The sequence below is a fragment of the Saccopteryx leptura genome, chromosome 8 (assembly GCF_036850995.1).
Source record: "Saccopteryx leptura isolate mSacLep1 chromosome 8, mSacLep1_pri_phased_curated, whole genome shotgun sequence".
Taxonomy (NCBI): domain Eukaryota; kingdom Metazoa; phylum Chordata; class Mammalia; order Chiroptera; family Emballonuridae; genus Saccopteryx; species Saccopteryx leptura.
Window position 1 is genome coordinate 81,419,885 of NC_089510.1, and position 20,567 is coordinate 81,440,451.

Here is a 20,567-nt window from a genome sequence, read left to right on the forward strand (position 1 = left end):
AAATGCAACGAATCATCAACAAATTCATCTATTTTCATACATAAACAAGAAATTTTGATGAAGCTCAACTTTAATTCTCCAGTTCAAGTTTATCATTCAAAGTTTCACTTGCTATAGAACATTTACCTACTCAGCAATTCAGATATTATGGAAAATCAGTCATAAAAAATTGTGAATACATGTAGAACAATCAAATCAGAAAGAAATGTAGTGTATGGAATAGACAATATCACACTTGGATGCCTTAACTAAATTATTCCTAAAGCATTAAAAGCATATTTAAGTCAATTGAAATGAGTTTTAGGATTTTATAAATTTATGTTATGAATTTTAAAAATAAAATCATTTGAAAAATAGCATCAGTATTTGGGTTCAACATGTTAAAAAGGATGACCCTTAACATAAATTCAGTAATTTTCAGGAGAACATGATTTACATGCAACTGTCAAGTTACAAACTACATTAGACAGATCCATATTCAGTTAAAGGGACAAATGGCTAATTGTATTCATGCTTCTTTGAATTTCAGAGATGGAATTGGTGTTAAGCATTAGAAATTTTTTCTACAGCAGTATGGTTTTCAAATTTATCTATGCACCCCTATGTTCATTGCAGTATTATTTATAATAGCCCACGATTTGAAAGCAGCTTAAGTGCCCATCAGTAGATGAGTGAATTAAAAAGCTGTTGTACATTTACACAGTGGAATACTACTCAGCCATAAAAAAGAAAGAAATCTTACCTTTGTGACAGCATAGATGAACCTGGAAAGCATTATGCTAAATGAAATAAGCCAGTCAGAGAAAGATAAGTACCATATGATTTCACTTATATGTGGAATCTATGGAACAAAATAAAGTAATAAACAAAATAGAAACAGAATCTTAGATATGGAGAATAGACTGACAGTTATCAAGGAGATGGAGGTGGGGGCTGGATGAAGAAGGTAAAGGGATTAAGCAAAGAAAAAACTACTCATAGACACAGAGGTAACTGTGTTTTGATTTAAAAATATTTTTGAAGTTCTGTTTTTAAGCCATCCTTATAGCTGTTGTTACACATTCCCTAGAATACCCATAAAAAGTTGATACTGATTTAGAGGGGAAATAGCTTCCATAAAAGTGGGTCAGAATGCCACTAGTACAATCACTAATGTCCGCTGTAATCCCAACCTTCTTTAACCTCACTAAATATCCTTTTCGTTTTGCATCAGCTAGATCTGTGCCCTGTTTTATCCATGCCGCCACATCTCTCTGATCTTGCTTAAGCCACAAATGCCCTCTACTTGGGAAACTAGTACTCATTCTTTATGTTCAGCTGAGACATTGTTCTCCTGATGGAGGATATCCATGACCCCCATCTGTTGTCGCTTAGAATTAACCGCTCTTATTTTTCTCTATTTTTCTATGGAACTCAGCTAACTACATTTTATGTTCTTTTTATTTGACTTAAATATTTAGAAACTACAACTTCCACTCATTAACAGTCAGATAAAGATTTTTTTTGGAAGCAAACTATGTCTATTTAATGGTTAAGAGTGTGAGCTCAGAAGTCAGAGACCATGATTCATGCTTGAACTCCACCAATTTCTATCTGAGTAAATGTGGCAATGTTATGTAGCCTCTCCAAGCCTATTCTCTATTACAATAAAATTATAGTAGCTATCTCATATGGTTTTGTAAAGATTTAAAAAATAATACCTCTTGTAATGCATTGATCATGGTGCCTGTTTTATAGTAAACACTCAATAGATGTTAGATATTTTAATTAATATTTATTTAGTATCTTTCATAGTGGAACATCAAATATAACAGGGGACAAAGACTTAATATTATTTGATGAATGACTGAATACATTAATAAAATAAAGTCAATAATAAGAAAATAAATAACTAATTTGAAAAGAGGTTTTCAATCTTTCTGGAAAAATATTGCACATCATAAAAATACCTAACGTTTTATGAAGAAATTTTCTTCCTTATTGGGTAGATGATTATAGAGAGAATCATGTCTCTGGCCCTGTTTTCTTACATTAATCTGTGTGTGTCCCTACCTCAGCAGAGCACAAGCTGTACTGCTGAATGAGTAACAGTATTTTGAACACATTCAAAACCTGCTCTCCTGCTCCAGGATGGGCAAGCCTGGACAGTCAAACCTTACAGGCTCCTGAAGAGCTGAGAGTGACTCACTGTGCTGTGAGGTTAGGGCAACAACATAGGTAAGGATCAAACAGAAGGAAATATGAGGATGGAAATGCTAAGGTAAGAAGCAATGGGAGCTTAGGGTTTTTGTCCACCTGTCTTAGTTTTCACTAAAATTAAGCATTGATGCAGTCCTATTGGAAAAGAGGCCCTCTCTATGGAAGACATGGGTGTGGCTGTGTGATATGTTTTGGCCAATGGAATGTCAGCAGTAGAGACATATGCTACATCTAAGCAAAAATTTTAAAACATATTGTGTGGTCCTTTAATAGTAATTTCCCTCTACCTGACACTTGCCTGGAAGAAATAAAGAGAAAATAGCATAAAGATATAGCTAAACACGGCCTTTATTTTGCAAGAATGGAGATTTGGGGAATTTTTACCACAACATATGTCAGCCAAAGCTGATACAGAACTCTTCTGGGTTCATTTTCAGGCACCTACATACTGTAAAACCCCTCAGCAGCTTCCCCAACACTCATGCCGTACGCACACACTCTCAACAAGATAAGCAAGACTAGTCTGTGCTAACAAAACCAGCATGCTCACTCTACTCACTCTGCAGAACTCAACAGTTAACAGACTACTGCCCACTTATCCATCACCATTTTGTTTGTGCATGTTCACGTGCTAACAAGTATATACATATGTGTGGGTCGTATATATAATTCTAACTGCATCTCCAGATATGTACTGTGAGAAGAACTGACTCTTGCTTTCTAGAACTTACAGTATTGATGAAATTTCACATATGAAAGCTTAGGAAAATAAAAAAAATAGTCCTCATTTTATTACAGTGAGCACTTTGTTTCATATACTGTGCTTAGTACAAGGATAATGTACACACGTCTTGTGAGATGTGGTTTCTGTTATCAAGGAGATTATCTCCTAGCTTTGGGAATATAAATATGTACATAATCAGCTATAACCTATATTAAAATGTAAAGTAATATGTGTAATAAGAGAAGGTGAAACAAAGTGGCCTGGAAGATTACGGGCAGAAAAATTTCAAGAAATGCTTCACAATAAAGTGATTTTAGAGAATATTGTCAATTGATTGGAGGAGAGTAGCAGCATATAAAAATAGGAGAAACATACGTTCAACAATACATAATGGATAAACTACCAAAAAGAGAAATTAAGAAGGCAATTCCATTTACAATCACATTAAATAAAATCTTAGAAATAAGTTTCACCAAGGAGGTAAAAGTCCTGTACTCTGAACATTCTAAGACATTGAAGAAGTAAATTGAAGATGACACTATTAAATTGATGCATATATCATTGTCATAGAAAGAAAGACTTAACATTGTGAAAATGACCATGCTACCCAAAGCAATCTATAGATTCAGTGCAATTCTTATCAAAATACCAATAGTGTATTTCAAAGAACTAGAGCAAATAATCCAATAATTTAAATAAAACCACAAAGTACCCTGAATAGCAACAGCAATTAAAAAACAAACAAACACAAAGTTGGAGTTATCATGTTACCTGACATCCAACTATATTACAAAGCTATAGTAATCAAAACAGCATGGTACTGGCATAAAATTTGACACATAGATCAATGGAACAGAATAGAGAGCACAGAAATAAACCCACACCTATATGGTCAATTAATATATGACAACAGAGGCAAGAAGATACAACGAGTTAAAGAAAATCTATCCAATAAATGGTATTGGAAAATTGGACACATAACATACACCAAAAAAAAAAAAAAAAATGAACCTAAATCACCTTCTTGTACCATATACAAAAATAAACTCAAATGGATTATAGAGTTAAATATAAGATTCAAAACCATAAAACTCATAAAAGAAAAAAATAGGTAGTAACTTTTCTGACATTCCTTTTAGCAATATATATATATATATTTTTGATATATCTATTTAGGCAAGGGAAGCAAAAGACAAAAACAAATGGGACTACATCAAGTGAAAAAGGTTTTGCACAGCAAAAGATAACCTACTAATTGGGAGAAGACAATTCTTATACAACTCAACACTGAAAAGACAACCGATCCAATTAAGAGTGGGCAGAGTACTTAAATAGACACTTCTCCAAAGAGGACATAAAGATGGCCAATAGACATATGAAAATATGCTTAATGTCACTAAATGACAGAGAAATGCACATTAAAACCACAATGTGATGTCATCTCAAACCTGTCAGAATGACTAACGTCAATAAATCATCAAATAACAAGTGTCAGTAAAAATGTGCAGAAAGGGGAACCCTCCTGCACTGCTGCTGGGAATGCAGACTGGTGCAGCCACTGTGGAGAACAGTATGGAGTTTCTTCAAAAATTTAAAAATGGAATTGCCTTATGGCCCAGTGATTTAACTTCTGTGAATATATCTAAAACACTAATTTGAAACAAAATATGTACCCCTATGCTCACTGTAGCATTATTTACAATATCCAAGATATGAAAAAAACAACAAAAGTGCCAATGAGATACTAGTTCTATCAGATTAAGGCCCGATTTCAATAACATAATTTTAACTTAATTACCTCTTTAAAAGGCCTATGGTTCAAATACAGGCACATTCTGAGATACTAGGAGTTAGGGCTTCAACACATGAGTATGGGGGGCATAATTTAGTTTATAACAAGGCAAATAGAAGCAATAAGGTAGCAGCTAAACAGCAACTAGAAAGGACTGGAAATTTGAGATCAATAGATAAAGCTGCGTAGAATTGTGATTTAGATAGATAGTAAGAGACGGGACAAAGTTAACTGATGCCTTCCTTAAAGAGAATGTCAGTTGGAACAGAGGGAAGGGGAACATGTGAGACAAAATGTGAGATAATAAAGAATGAAAATGAATAACCGACTGATCTTATTTTTGTACCTGGATGACTATAACCTGATGACCAGAAAAAAGTAAAAGTCTTGATGAGAATACAAGTAGAAGTCTTTAAAATAGAAATATAGTCTAGAGAGGTAGAAAGATGACTGGAGTAAAAAAGTCAGTGAGGTCCTTACAACTGTTTATGGGGAAAACAAGGACAAAGCCTAAGAAAAGTCATTAGATTTGGAAATGCTGATAATCTTACAGACAGTGAAGGAGAGAAAGGTTAGGCGGGGCAGGTGGCGGCTGGGGAAAGAAGCTCGATTGCATACTGCAGGGAGTCTAAAAGCAAAGGTCTAAATACAGTAAAAATAGAATAAAGTTAACTTTGTTAACTGTTTGGTCATTTAATTTTTACAAGTATTAAGGTAGAAACTATTATAACCCTTATTATAAACATAAGAAAAATGAAACACATGTAAGTGCAGTATTGTGTTTAATGTTAAAAGCTAATAAATCAAATAGCTAGATTTAACTTCAGAAATCTCACTCCAGACTACACATACTTAACTATTGTTTGTTTCTCTATAAATTTAGCTTTCTGATACAATGAAATTTATTTCAGGAGGCAAGAAAAGCATGAGCAGTTTCTCATGGGCCAGGCTGAGCAAAGCATGTGTTTGTGTGTGTGAGGGATTGTGCTGTTGTGTACAGTGAGAACAGTACAAATATGGCATACGGCTTATGCTGATTTCTCACCATAATAAATAAAAAAAAGTGCATACTGACCAGGCAGTGGATAATGCAGTGGATAGAGCATCGACTTGGGACACTGAGGATCCAGGTTTGACACCCCGAGGTCATTGGCTTGAATGCAAGCTCACCAGCTTGAGTGCAGGGTCACTGACTTTGAGCGTGGGATCATAGACATGACCTCATGGTTGTTCGCTTGAGCCCAAAGGTCACTAGCTTGAACCCAAGGTCTCTGGCTTGAGCAAGGGGTTACTGGTTTAGCTGGAAACCCCCAGTCAAGGCACATATGAGAAAGTAATCAATGAACAAGTAAAGTGCTGCAACAAGTTGATGCTTCTCATCTCTCTCCCTTCCTGTCTGTCCCTGTTTCTCTCTCTCTCACTCACTAAAAAAAAAGGTACAATTTGATAGAATAAGTAAAGTACGTATAATATTTGGACTTTGCAGTTGGAGTTGTTTTCTAAGTCAAAGATTCATAGGTATTACAATTCACCCATATTTTTATTCAACAAATATTTATTGAATACCTGCTACATTTTAGGCACTTACATTGGAGTCTAAAGATATGATGAAAAATATATAGACAAGGTCCCAGAACTTATGGATTTTCTAACTTTTCCAACTAGTAACACTTGTAGAGATTGTCAGCAATTTAATAAAAATTAAATTAGTTATTTAATATTTGAAATCATAGATTATAATAAAACTACCTTTATCTTTATAGTGGGACATACAATTCAAAAAATGTCATTACACCTGTGATATTCCAGTTAGTCCATCAATGAAATAGAGATCAAATTATAACAGACTATTATATCCTTGAATAAAAAGTACATGGGAGAAGTTAAGTAATATTAAATAAATGAAGATAGTATATAATACCATTTAATAAGAAGAAATCTTCATTTTATTTTTATTAAAGAAATATTAATTATTGGATATGACCCAGGATGACTTGTTAATTTAAATACATTGAATAACCTTTAAGGGTTTCATAATTTTCCCTAGAAGTAATAAAGCTATAATTTGTAAAATAAGAAGTTAATTAAATACAAAAATCTTACAGCAAAATGATGTTATGATTGAGTTTTAACCCAGATGTAATTTAAGACACTATTATGACTCCCACAGTAACCATACCTGGCCATACTCTTTCTGTATAGCCTTCTACTTTGTTTAAACAATAGATGTTAATATTTAAACTGGAATTGTTCTCTGACAAAATTTCTGTATACTGAAATCTTGATGACTATTATTCCATATTAAATGTAAAGTAGAAAACTATTTCCTATTGCTTATAAATTAGTATCTTTTCATTTAGAAAGTAATGAACTGAACAGGAGCCAACACAGATTCATGCAGACCTTCCTCTAAGCTCAACTAATTTTATTCCATATAGTAATTATGTTTGTACATTAGAAACCAAGACTGTCTTAATTTTAGCAGAGCAGTCTTTTAGTTTGAACATTTTGGTCAGTTAGCAAGGATATAAAGAGGTGTATAAAATTTGCTGATAACACAAAACATAGAGGGAAACTATATTAGCTAATGGATTTGCTAATATGAGAAATGACAGAATCAAGATTCAAATTTACTTTGACAAATATTAATAAGCTAGTCCTAAATCCAAAGAGCTGATAATAAAACAGTTATGTTTTAACTTTCAAAAAATTCAATTGTATAAGCCTAACATGGTCCAGAAACTTCTTCATAAAATTCATAGCCAAGTGCTCTGATAGTTTTGGTTAACCACAGTTTTAAACAAAGGTTTCTAAATAATGTTGATAGAGATACAATAAAAACAAAGCTTATCTTTAGACTACACAAATCAAGTAGAGTTTACAAATCATAGGAAGTGACACTGATAACTAATTCTTCATCCACAGACACACAGAAAAGAATTGCAGAATTGAATGGCATTACTTTAGGCCATTTATAAGGTCTATCACATCGTTAAAATTCTATAATTTCATATAAGTATGAACTGTTGCAAAACATGCTTATATCAAAAATCCCATTAAATATTATACATATATTTGGTTATATATTGCAAGTGCATCTAAAATCTGAGTTTGCATGAAAATCATTATTATCTTGATAAATTCAACTGGTAAACAATACTAATTCTTATAATAACTCAGGAAAGGCATGTAATACTTTAAGCTTTAAAGATAAAATATACAAATATATTTTTCTTTTAAAGCTTTATTTTTCATCCTGTTTTTTAAACAAAACCTAATTTACATTGAAATTTACATAAGGAGATATATTCATGTTAAAAATAATCATTTTATTAATTCAGAAAATTAAATTTAACATGGTAAAATTGATCAATAAGAGTATATAAGTTTCAGGTAAACATCTCTATAACATTTTAAAAGTTAACTGTGTTATGTACCCATCACTCAAAGTTAAATCACTCTCTATCACTACATACTTGTTCTTTTTACTCCCCTTCCATATTCCCTTTCTCTACAATTGCCTCCCTCTAGTAACCACTTTATTTGTTATTTACTTATTTTTATTTTTTTGTATTTTTTGACGTGAGAAGCAGGGAGGCAGAGAGACAGACTCCCACATGCACCAGACTGGGATTCACTTGGCAAAGCCACTAGAGGGTGATGCTCTGCCCATCTGGGGCATTGCTCCATTGCAACCAGAGCCATTCTAGCACCTGAGGCAGAGGCTATGGAGCCACTCTCAGTGCCCCGGACCAACTTTTGCTACAATGGAGCCTTGGCTGCGGGTGTGAAAGAGAGAGATAGAGAGGAAGGAGAGGGGGAAGGTGGAGAAGCAAATGGGTGCTTCTCCTGTGTGTCCTGGCCAAGAATTGAACCCAGTACATTCATATGCTGGGCCAATGCTCAACCACTGAGTCAACTGGCTTGTGCCACACTTTATTTTTATCTATGTCTATGAGTCTCAGTTTTATATTCCACCTATGTGTGAAATCATATACACGTCAAAAACTTGAATAGACCCATAGCAGGGAGGAAATAGAAACAACTATCAAAAACCTCCCCAAAATACGTAAGTCCAGGACCAGACGGCTACACTAGTGAATTCTACCAAACATTCAAAGAAGATTTGGTAACTATCCTTCTCAATGTTTTCTAAAAAATATAGAAAGAAGCAATACTCCTTAATACATTTTATGAGGCCAACATAACCCTGATACCAAAACCTGGCAAGAATAACAAAAATAAAAAAAACAGTATCTCTAATGAATACAGATGCAAAAATCCTAAACAAAATACTAGCAAATCGAATACAATAACACATTAAAAAATAATACATCATGATCAAGAGAATTCATTCCAGGAGTACAAGAATGGTTCAACATACGTTAATTGATCAACATAATACACCACATTAGCGAAACAAAGAACAAAAATCATATGATTTTATCAAAAGAAGCAGCAAATGCATTTGATAAAATACAACATCCCTTTATATTTAATACACTCAATAAAATGGGTATAGAAGGAAAGTACTCAACATTATAGAGGCTATATATGACAAACTATCAGCTAATATCATCAGCTAAATGATGAAAAAATGAAGGCTTTTCCTCTAAAATCAGGAGCAAGACGTGGTTATCCACCCTCTATACTCTTATTCAACATAGTTCTGGAAAGTTTAGCCAGCACAATCAGGCATGAGAAAGAAAGACAAGGCATTCATATCAGGAAAGAAGAAATATGGCATCACTTTTTGCAGATGACATGATCCTGTATATAGAAAACCACAAAGACTCCACCAAAAATAATTAGAAACAATAAACCAATATAGTAAAATTGTAAGATACAAGTCTCTTGCTTTCCATGTGCAAACAATGAAACTTCGGAAAATGAACTAAAAAAAGAAATTCTTTTTCCAATTGCAACAACAAAAATAATTAAGTAACAAGTAATAAACAAAAAATGTGAAGGACCTACATATATACTGAAAACTACAAAGCATTATTGAAAGAAATTTAAAAGTCACAGTGAAATGAAAAAATATTCCATGTTCATGAATTTGAAAAATCAACTCAGTTAAAATGGCCATATTAACCAACATAATTACAAATTTAATGCAATCTCTATCAAAATCCCAATGTCATTCTTTAAATTTTTTTTTAAATCGCCGGATTTGTATGAAACCATAAAAAAACCTCTGAATAGCCAAAGCAATTCTGAAGAGAAAGAATGAAGCTGGAAGATCACACTACTTAACTTCAATTATACTACAGAACCATGATAATCAAAGCAGCATGGCATTGCCTAATGAGGCAGTGGCACAGTGGATAGAGCTTCGGACTAAAATGTGGAGGACCCAGATTTGAAAGTCTGACATCTCTGGCTTGAGTGTGGGATCACCAGCAGAAGCATAGGGTCACTGGCTTGAGAGTGGGATAACAGACATGACCCCATGGTCGGTGGCTCAAGTCCAAAGGTCACTGGTTTGAAGCCCAAGGTCTCTCACTTCAGCAAGGGGTCAGTCGCTGTGCGGCAACCCTCCGGTCAAGGCACACATGAGAAAGCAGTCAATGAACAAGCAGTCAATGAACAACTAAGATGCTGCACAAAGAATTGATGCTTCTCATCTTTCTCCCTTCTTGTCTGTCTATCCCTATCTGTCTCTCTCTCTGATGCTCTCTCTCTCTCTGTCTTTGTCAAAAAAGAAGAAAAATAGCATGGTATTGGCCAAAAACAAACAATCAAACAAAAACCAGACATACAGACCAATGGAACAGAATTGAGAACCCAGAAATAAAACCACGTATGTATGGACAAATCAAATTTGACAAAGGAGCCAAAAACACACAATGGAGAAACAAAAGCCTCTTCAATGAATGGTGCTGGGAAAATTGGAAAGGCATATGCAAAAGAATGAAACTTGATTACACTTTGTCTCCATGCAAAAAAATTAATTCAAAATGGATCAAAGACCTAAATATAAGATCTGAAACAATAAATTGCATAGAAGAAAACATGTAATAGATAGTAAACTTATGGATCATGCCTTTAGAAAACATTTTATGAACTTGAATCCAATGGCCAGGGAAGTAAATGAAAAAGTAAATGAGCAGGCCTGACCAGGCAGTGGCACATTGGATAGAGCATTGGATTGGGATGCAGAGGACCCAGGTTCAAAATCCTGAGGTTGCTGGATTGAGCACAGGTTCATCTGGCTTGAGCACAGGCTCACCAGCTTGAGCGTGGGATCATAAACATGACCCCATGGTCGCTAGCTTGAGCACAAAGGTCACTGGCTTGAAGCCCAAGGTCCCTGGCTTAACAAGGGGTCACTTGCTTTGCTGTAACTGCCCCCCCAGATCCAGGCACATATGAGAAAGTAATCAATGAACAATTAAGGTACCACAATGAAGAATTGACGTTTCACATCTCTTTCCATTCCTGTCTGTCTGCCCCTATCTGTCCCTCTCTGACTCAATTTTTCCTGTCTCTGTCAAAGAAAAAAACAAATTAAATGAATAAGACTATATCAAACTAAAAAGCTTCCAACCAAATGGGAGATGATATTTGCAAACAACAGCTTCAATAAGGGGTTAATATCCAAAATATATAAAGTCACAAAGCTCAGCAGATAAGCAAGCAAACAATCCAATTAAAAAATGGGGAGAAAACCTATATAGACACTTCCTCCAAGAAGACATAAATGGCCAGTAGGTATATAAAAAGATGCTCATCTTGATTAGTTATTCGAGAAATGCAAACCAAAACTACAATGATATATCACTTCACACCTGTTAGATTGGCTCTTATCAACAAGACAGGTAGTAACAACTGTTGGACAGGTTGAACCTTCATTCACTGCTGGTGAGAATGTAAACTGGTACAACCATTATGGAAGAAATTATGGTGGCTCCTCAAAAAACTAGGAATAAAATTATCATATCATTCAGCAATCCCTCTACTGGATATCTACCCCCCAAACTCAAAAATGTTTGTACAGACACATGCACAGCCATGTTGATCACAGCACTAAGTAAGACATGGAAACAACCAAAGTGACTTTCGATAGAGGATTGGATAAAGAAGATGGGGAGATATATATATCCATTTCCAACTTCAGAAAAATACAAAAAAAAAAATTAAAAATAAGATTCTACACAGATCTGAAGGCGTAGTGTATGCACATTAAAATTTAAGAAGCAAAGTCCTAAATTATGGAGTTTAGCTTGGGTGAGTAGATTTATATTAAACCAAAATAATTTTTGAAAACCCTCTCTTTCATATTATAAAATATGTTTTCTGAAAATAATTTTAAGATATTTTTATTTAATAGATTTTTTTTTCTAAAAGAATACAGGTCCATCCATGTTGTCATTACAGACAATATGTTATCCTTTCTTATGGCTGAGTACTATTTCTGTGTGTGTGTGTGTGTGTGTGTGTGTGTGTGTGTATACACACACTGGCCAGGGCTCTGCGTAGAATCTTAAACGATGCACTTCTAGCAGCTCTCAATATTACTGGTCCATGGACCATCATTGACTAGCATGGACGTAAAGAACTCTGCTTGGGCCCTGGCCGGTTGGCTCAGTGGTAGAGCATCAGCCTGGCGTGCAAGGGGTCCCGGGTTTGATTCCCAGCCAGGGCACACAGGAGAGGCGCCCATCTGCTTCTCTACCCCTCCCCCTCTCCTTCCTCTCTGTCTCTCTCTTCCCTTCCCGCAGCCGAGGCTCCATTGGAGCAAAGATGGCCCAGGCGCTGGGGATGGCTCCTTGGCCTCTGCCCCAGGTGCTAGAGTGGCTCTGGTCGCAACAGAGTGACGCCCTGAAGGGGCAGAGCGTTACCCCTGGTAGGCATGCCGAGTGGATCCCGGTGGGGTGCATGCGGAGAGTCTGACTGTCTCTCCACATTTCCAGCTTCGAAAAAATACAAAAAAAAAAAAAAAAGAACTCTGCTTTACTGTGTTAACGCTTTTTTTCTAAAGCCATTCCAACTAAATATATGACGTAAAAATTAAAGTATTTTCAACAAAGGAAAAGAAGCTTTGCAATTTTCTCTTGGCAAATTCTTAGCACTTCTGATGCTATACTGGATTAAGTCACCATTACTCATTAATTACTCTTTTGAAACTTGAAGGCCTTCTTTACAGCTCTCCCACCTCTAAAAGTAAGCTTCTTTCTCGGCACACACAAACTTGTCTTTCATTCAGCTCTTGTCACTCCAGCCTCACTCCTACATAATTACCTGCTACTTCATTTTGTTTATGTTTGTTATATTCTTTTATACAGACCTCTGAGATTGTTAGAGACTGAATATTAGTATCTTCCTGACATTTGTATGTTGAACTTTTACCCCTCAATGTGATGGTATTAGGAGGTGAGACCTTTGGGAAGTCATAAGTGTGGAGGCTTCATGAATGGGATTAGTGTCCTTATAAAAGTCACCAAAGAGCTAGCCTGAGAGGTCTTTCATCAGATATTACTTAGCTTACACTTTGATTTTAAATTTCCAATCTCCAAAATAATAAATTTCTGTTGTTTATATGCACCCAATTTATGCAAGCTGAAGTAAGAGAGAGGTCCTTCATACACTTCTCTAAATTCCTTTTAATAAAGTATTGACATTTTATGGATAAATTACTCAGGAGACTTTATCCCAACCTAACATAAAATTCTAATCTGTAAAAGAATTTCTACTTACTATGAATAGCCATGCTTTTGACCCTAACAAAGCCATGAATGAGAAAACTTGGGGCAGCACCAATATAGCTCTATTCCACATACTTCTGTTCCCCTAAACTTCTTACTAGCAAGTAGAATAAAATGACTTCCTCACCAGACAAAAAGCTTCACTAGAAATTTTCTGGGGCCGTTAAAACCTGTCTGCTCTTCAGAACAAAGACTCAAGGTTCAAATTTGTATTTCCTTCTACTTATTAGTGATTTCAACTAGACCAGCAATTCTCAATATGCTGTGCAATTAGAATCACTTAAGAAGAGTTAAAAAAACTGATTCCTGGGTCCTACCCCGAAACTCAGACCCCATTTCATATTTCTGTTAACTTATCTCATGTTCATTCCAAATTTCCTTTTTCTTTTTTTAAATATCTATGACATCTTTTTACTCATGTATGGCATTTCTTTCACCATTATGTTGAATATCATTTCATATGTTTACTTGCCACAGATATACCTACTTTGTTGAAATGTTTTTTCATGTCTTTGACCCATGTTTGTTCTCTTATTGTTGAGTTTTAAGAGACTTTTGTATATTTTGGATAATAGTCCTTTCTCACATATGTCTTTTACAAATATTTTACCCCAGTCAGTAGCTTGTCTTCCCATTCTATTGATGATTCTTTTCAGTGCAGAAAATTTCAGTTTAAAAGAAGTCTATCATCAATTATTTCTTCTATGAATTATGCCTTCAGTGTACTATCTAAAAACATGCTACTATACCCAAGAACATTTAGGTTTTCTACTATATTATCTTAGGTCTATGATCCATTTTGATTAATTTTTTTCAAAGATGTAATTTTTGTTTAGATTTTTTTTTTTTTTTGCTTCTGGATGTCTAGTTGTTTACCACCATTTGTTGAAAGATATCTTTGCTCTAATGTACTGCTTTTATTTTCTTAGTCAAGATCAGTTAATTACATTTATTTGGGTCTATTATTTGTCTTTCTAGTCTGTTCCACTTATCAATTTGTCTATTGTTTCCTCACAGCACATTATAATGACTATTATAGCTTTATAATAAGACTTGAATCTGATAGTGTAAGTCTCCAATTTTGTCCTTTCAATATTGATTTGGTAATTTCAGGTCTTTTGCCCCTCAATATAAACTTTAGAATCAGTTTGTCAATAAAAATAAAATAACTTGAGGAGGTTTTAATTTGAATCATATTGAATTTATATAATGTTCACAAAAATTAGGGGCTATTTCAAAATAAATATGAGGTGTTGAAATAGCCCCTAATTTTTGTGAGCAGTATAGTTTTGGTTGGTAATAGCTGGCATCTTGACAATATTAAGACATCCAATCCATGAACATGGGTTATCATTCCATTGATTAAATTCCTCTTTGAGATATTTCATCAGAGTTTTATAGTTTTACTCCTATAAATCTTATACATATCTTGTTAGATTTATACCTATTTCATTTAGGGTGATGCTTCTGTAAATAATAATGTGCTTTTTATTTCAAATTCAATTGCTTATTGTTGTTATACAGAAAAGTGATTGACTTTTGTATCGTACAACCTTGCTATAGTTGCTTACTAGTGCAGGAGGTTTTGTCAGTTATTCTGATTCTCTACATAGAAATCATGTCATCTGAAAAATTTTTTTTGAGAATTTTATTTCTTTTTGTCCAATATATATGCCTTTTGTTTCCTTTTGTTTTTATGTTATTTTATCAGCTAGGATTTCCAGTACTATGTTGAGTAGCAGTGATGAAAAGGAGCATCTTTGCCTTGTTCTCACTGGGGAACAACTTTTTTTTCATTTGGTGTTGCATGAGGTTTCAGAACTTTTTCTATATATTTCTGCATTGCTAATTCCAAATCTGAAATTCATTTTTTAGTGTATGCTCTAGCTTTTAGTCAATTTTAATTTCTTTTTGTTACAGTTAATGGCATGCGTTGGTTTTTAAATTGGAGTTAAAGGGCAATGACTCTTGGATTGAACATAAACACAAGGCACTTAATGTTTTACAAACATCACTTTTACATAATTGTAGTTGTCTTTAAATGTAAAAAATTATTATCTGATAAAAACACCCTCTTATTTCGTTTTAAGATTGAATCATGGCTTCTTTGAGTAGGCGTAAATGTAAGAATAGTCCTGACACATTCTGTTATATATGTGACTGTTACACACTTCAACATCAAAGGAACAATATTTCATCATTTGTGACACGTGCATATATTGCCTATTTTCAAGTTCCCCTTGGTGATCAAGACAAGACTTGGGCTCCTCATATTGTGTGTCATAATTGTGAGGAAATGCTTCATGACTGGACAAAAGGAAAATGCAAAGGAATGCCTTTTCGTATTCCCATGGTTTGGCATGAAGCTAAGGACCACAGCAATGATTGTTATTTCTGTTTGATCCATACAAAGGGCATCAGCAAAAAAAACAAACAAAAAAACAACCAAAAAACAGCATATGATCACATATCCTAATATTCCTTCAGCAATACAACCTATCCCATACTCTGAGGCACTCCCGGTTCCAGTTTTCAATGGTTTTATTTCTTCTAAGGATGAAGAAAGTAAACATTGTGATCAAGTGTATTTTGATAAGATGCATGAGGAAATGGTTGTAGAATCTGAAGGGTCTTCTTCTGATACCAAGCATTCATTAACCCCTCAGCGGTTTAACCAACCTGAATTGAATAACTTAGTAAGAGATTTGGGCCTATCAAAGAAAGTAGCTGAGTTATTAGCCTCCAGGCTTCAAGAAAAGAATATACTTCACCAGTCAGCTAAAGTATCCCATTTCAGGAAGTGTGAAAAATTTTTGTGGACTTTCTTCCCGAAGACAAACACTTTGTTTACTGTCATGATATCAGTAGTCTTCTCAGCCAGCTAGGTGTTACCACTTACAGTCCAACAGAATGGCGGCTATTTCTTGACAGCTCTAAACAGAGTCTGAAATGTGTTCTCCTACACAACAGTAATGTTTATGCAGCAGTTTCAATTGTTTATTCAACTCATCTGCGAGAAGATTATAATGACGTAAAAATTGTCCTGGACTTTCTGAAGAATGAGGAGCATAACTGGATCATTTGTGCAGATCTTAAAATGGTAAGTTTCTTGCTAGGACAACAGAGAGGTTTCACGAAGTATCCTTACTTTCTGAGTTTGTGGGACAGCTGAGCTCGGGAGAAACACTGGATACAGAAGAAGTGGCTGAAACTTTGTGATGCTCTGGAAGTAGGGATGCAAAATATTGTGGATGAACCTGTAGTTAATCGAGACAGGATCATTTTTCCCCACTTCACATCAAACTTGGCTTAATGGAGCAGTTTGTTCAGGCTTTGAATAGAGAAAGCGAATGCTTTCAACATATTATTTCTGCTTTTCCTGCCTTGGTTTTTTTTTTTTAAACTGCATTTTCTTTATTTTGTATACTTTTTAACTTCAGAACAAAATAAATAAGTAATCCCACAATACACAACATCCAAACCCGTTGTCAAATGTGAGAGCGGGAGGCTTGAGGCCCTTGTAACCTGCCTTAGACACTGACAGGTGAGGAAGGAAAAACAAAACACTAGACATCAGTAGAGAAACCAGGTGGGCTAGGCCCACTCAGGGCTGCTGGGAAAGTCATGAAGACTACAGAGGACACAATATCTGCAGATACAAACTCCTAATCTACTTCTTCCATGCGAGAAGCATCCTCATTGCCCTCAAGGGAGAGATCTCATCAGGTACAGCAGCACTGGGCTCTTCTGCTGTTACTCCATCTTCATCAATGCCTAGGCCTAGCTTGATCATGCGGTAGATGCGGTTTCAGTGGGTCTGCGGATCCTCAAGTGAGAAGCCGGAGGAGAGCAGCGCAGTCTCAAACAGCAGCACCACAAGGTCCTTGACAGCTTTGTCATTCTTGTCTGCCTCTGCCTTCTGCCGCAGAGGATCCACGATGGGGTGGTCGGGGTTGATCTCCAGGTGCTCCTTAGCCATCACGTAGCCCAATGCTGAGTTATCCAGAAGAGCCTGGGCTTTCATGATCCGCTCCATGTTAGCTGTCCAGCTGTAGGTGCTGGTCAGAATACAGCAGGGTAAAGACACAAACCTATTGGAGATTGTCACCTTCTCGACCTTCTTATCCAAGATCTCTTTCACGAGTTTGCAGAAGTTCTCAAACTTGGCCTTACTCTCTTCCATTTTCTTCTTTTCCTCTTCATCCTCAGGTAGTTCCAGACCCTCCTTGGTAACTGAGACCAGGCTTTTCCCATCAAACTCCTTTAGCTGCTGCACACAGTACTCGTCAATAGGCTCTGTCATGTAGACTACCTCGAAGCCCCGCTTCCGCACCCGCTCCACGAAAGCCGAGTTGGCAACTTGCTCCTTGCTTTCACTGGTGATATAATAGATGGACTTCTGGGTCTCCTTCATGCGAGAGACATATTCTGAAAGAGAAGTCATTTCATCTCCAGACTGGCAGTATGATAGATAGTGCAGAAGCTCAGAAAGCCATCGCCGATTAGTTGAGTCCTCATGGATCCCAAGCTTTAGATTTTTAGAGAATGCCTCAGAATTTCTTATAGTTTTCCTTGTCTTCCGCCAGCTCAGAGAAGAGCTCAAGGCACTTCTTAACAATGTTTTTGTGAATGACCTTCAAGACTTTGCTCTGCTGAAGCATTTCTCAGGAGATGTTCAGGGGAATGTCCTCAGAGTCAACTATACCACGGATGAAATTGAGGTATTCTGGTATCAACTCATCACAGCTGTCCATGATGAACACACGATGGACATAGAGTTTGATAGTTTTTCTTCTTCTTGTTCTCAAAAAGGTCAAAAGGAACCCGATGGGGAATAAAGAGCAATGCCCTGAATTCCAACAGACCTTCTACAGAGAAGTGCTTGAGTGCCAAGTGGTCTTCCCAGTCATTGGTAAGGCTCTTATAGAACTCTCCATATTCCTCCTGAGTGATGTCATCAGGGTTTCTGGTCCAGATGGGCTTGGTCTTGTTCAGTTCTTCTCGATGAACATATTTTTCCTTAATCTTCTTTGTTTTCTTTTTCTTATCCTTAGCACTATCATCCTCCTCATCTGAACCCACATCCTCAATCTTGGGTTTCTCCTCTTCATCTTTATCTTCCTCTTCTTTCTCCCCCTTCTCTACCTCTACTTCATCATTACTGATTTCCTTCTCTCGTTCCTTCTCCAAATAAAGGGTGATGGGATAACCTATGAACTGTGAGTGCTTCTTCACCACTTCTTTGACCCGCCTCTCCTCTAAGTACTCTGTCTGGTCTTCTTTAAGGTGGAGGATCACTTTTGTACCTCGGCCAATGGGTTCACCATGGTCAGCTCACACAGTAAGGCTCCCCCAGCAGAAGACTCCCAGGCATACTGTTCATCATCATTGTGCTTTGTAATCACAACCACTTTCTTGGCCACCAGGTAAGCAGAATAAAAGCCAACACCAAATTGTCCAATCATGGAGATGTCTGCACCAGCCTGAAGAGAGAGCCTCCATAAATGTTTTCATACCAGACTTGGCAATGGTTCCCAGATTATTTATGAGATCAGCTTTGGTCATGCCAATGCCTGTGTCTATCAGAGTCAGGGTATGGTCCTGGGGGTTGGGGATGATGTCAATTTTCAACTCTTTACCACTGCCCAACTTTGATGGGTCAGTCAGACTCTCATAGCGTATCTTGTCCAAGGCATCAGAAGCATTACTGATAACTCTCGAAGGAAAATTTCCTTGTTGGAGTAGAAGGTATTGATGATCTGGGACATGAGCTGGGCAATTTCTGCCTGGAAGGCAAAAGTCTCTACCTCCTTCTCTCCATGGTGCACTTCCTCAGGCGTCTTGAAGATGAAAAGCTGCAAGGACTCGAGAGCACCACGGGCAGGGACTGGGGGCTCACAGGCCGCAGACTGCATCTGCAGTGGCGATTCCAGAGCCCTGCCTTGTTTTTTGAGAAGATAAAAGCAGGTGTATTCGATGGACCTCAAATTCAAACCCTCATACGTGACGAAGAATTCTTCAGGAAGATGAATAAGGAGGAGAAAGCAGCATGGCAGTCTTTTGTGGCAGTTACAAAGAACTTCCTTGGCAATAAAAAAGCAGAATACTATGAACTTCTGGTTCAAAGCATGCTGTTGGCTTTCCACGACATTGAATGTAACATGAGCATTAAGATTCACTTCCTGAACAATCACCTTGATAAGTTTCTCAAAAATCTTGGAGCTGTTAGTGATGAGTGAACTACTGCTGGAGCATCAAACAAGATTGTCCTCAATAAGTACACAAACACAAGAGCTACAAATGCAAATTTTTGCCTGAATAGAATTTAAATAAGTTTTGCGCAAATTTTATGATTAAAATTAGTGTTTTAATAGGTTCTATTTTGAAACTGTAGATAAATTCTGATGCAACCATATCTTTTAGTGTATTAATATATTTATTGCATTATATAAATTATTATATTTTCACAAAGATCATGCCCAAGAAGACATTCATTATGTTAAACTAAATGTTGAAAATTTTACAATAAGATGAAAACCTAAAATCTTGAATTGTAAAAAAAAACTGTAGCTTATAGAGAAAAACTAATGTCAGATTTTAGATCAGCACACTTGAATTAGGTAAGAACAAGTGTTTTTATGGATTTAACAAAAATTTTATTCCCCAGTGATATCAGCAGGTAAGCTTCTAGCCTCTTACTGTCAAGTATAATAAAACAGATTTTTTGTAAATGCTTTTTATCAACTTAAATAAGTTCCTTTTTATTCCTTGTTTGCTGGAAGGTTTTTTTTTTTTCTTTTTTATCATGAATGGGTGTTGAATTTTGTAAATTTTTTTCTACATCTATTGATATAATCGTGTGGTTTTTCTTCCTGAGCTTGTTGCAGTGATGGATTATATTAATTCATTTTTGAATGTTGAACCAGACTTGCACATGTGAGATAAATGCCACTTAGTTGTGATATATAATTCTTTTTATACAATATTATATTTTATTTGTTTACATTTTGATGAAGATTTTTTTGTTTGTATGTTTATAAAAGACATAGGACTGTAATATTCTTTTCTTGGAATCTTACTATCTGATTTTAGTATTAGGGTAATTTTTGCGCTATAGAATGAGTTGGAAAGTATCATTTTGGGT

General features: G+C 35.8%; 1 protein-coding gene and 1 pseudogene across 4 annotated transcripts in view; both read right to left on the minus strand.

Moving 5' to 3' along the window:
* The window catches only part of NLGN1 (neuroligin 1), a 975,736-nt gene that overhangs the window by 318,614 nt on the left and 636,555 nt on the right, over positions 1-20,567 (minus strand). The window lies entirely within an intron of this gene.
* LOC136379629 (heat shock protein HSP 90-beta pseudogene) lies at positions 16,812-19,352 on the minus strand (annotated as a pseudogene).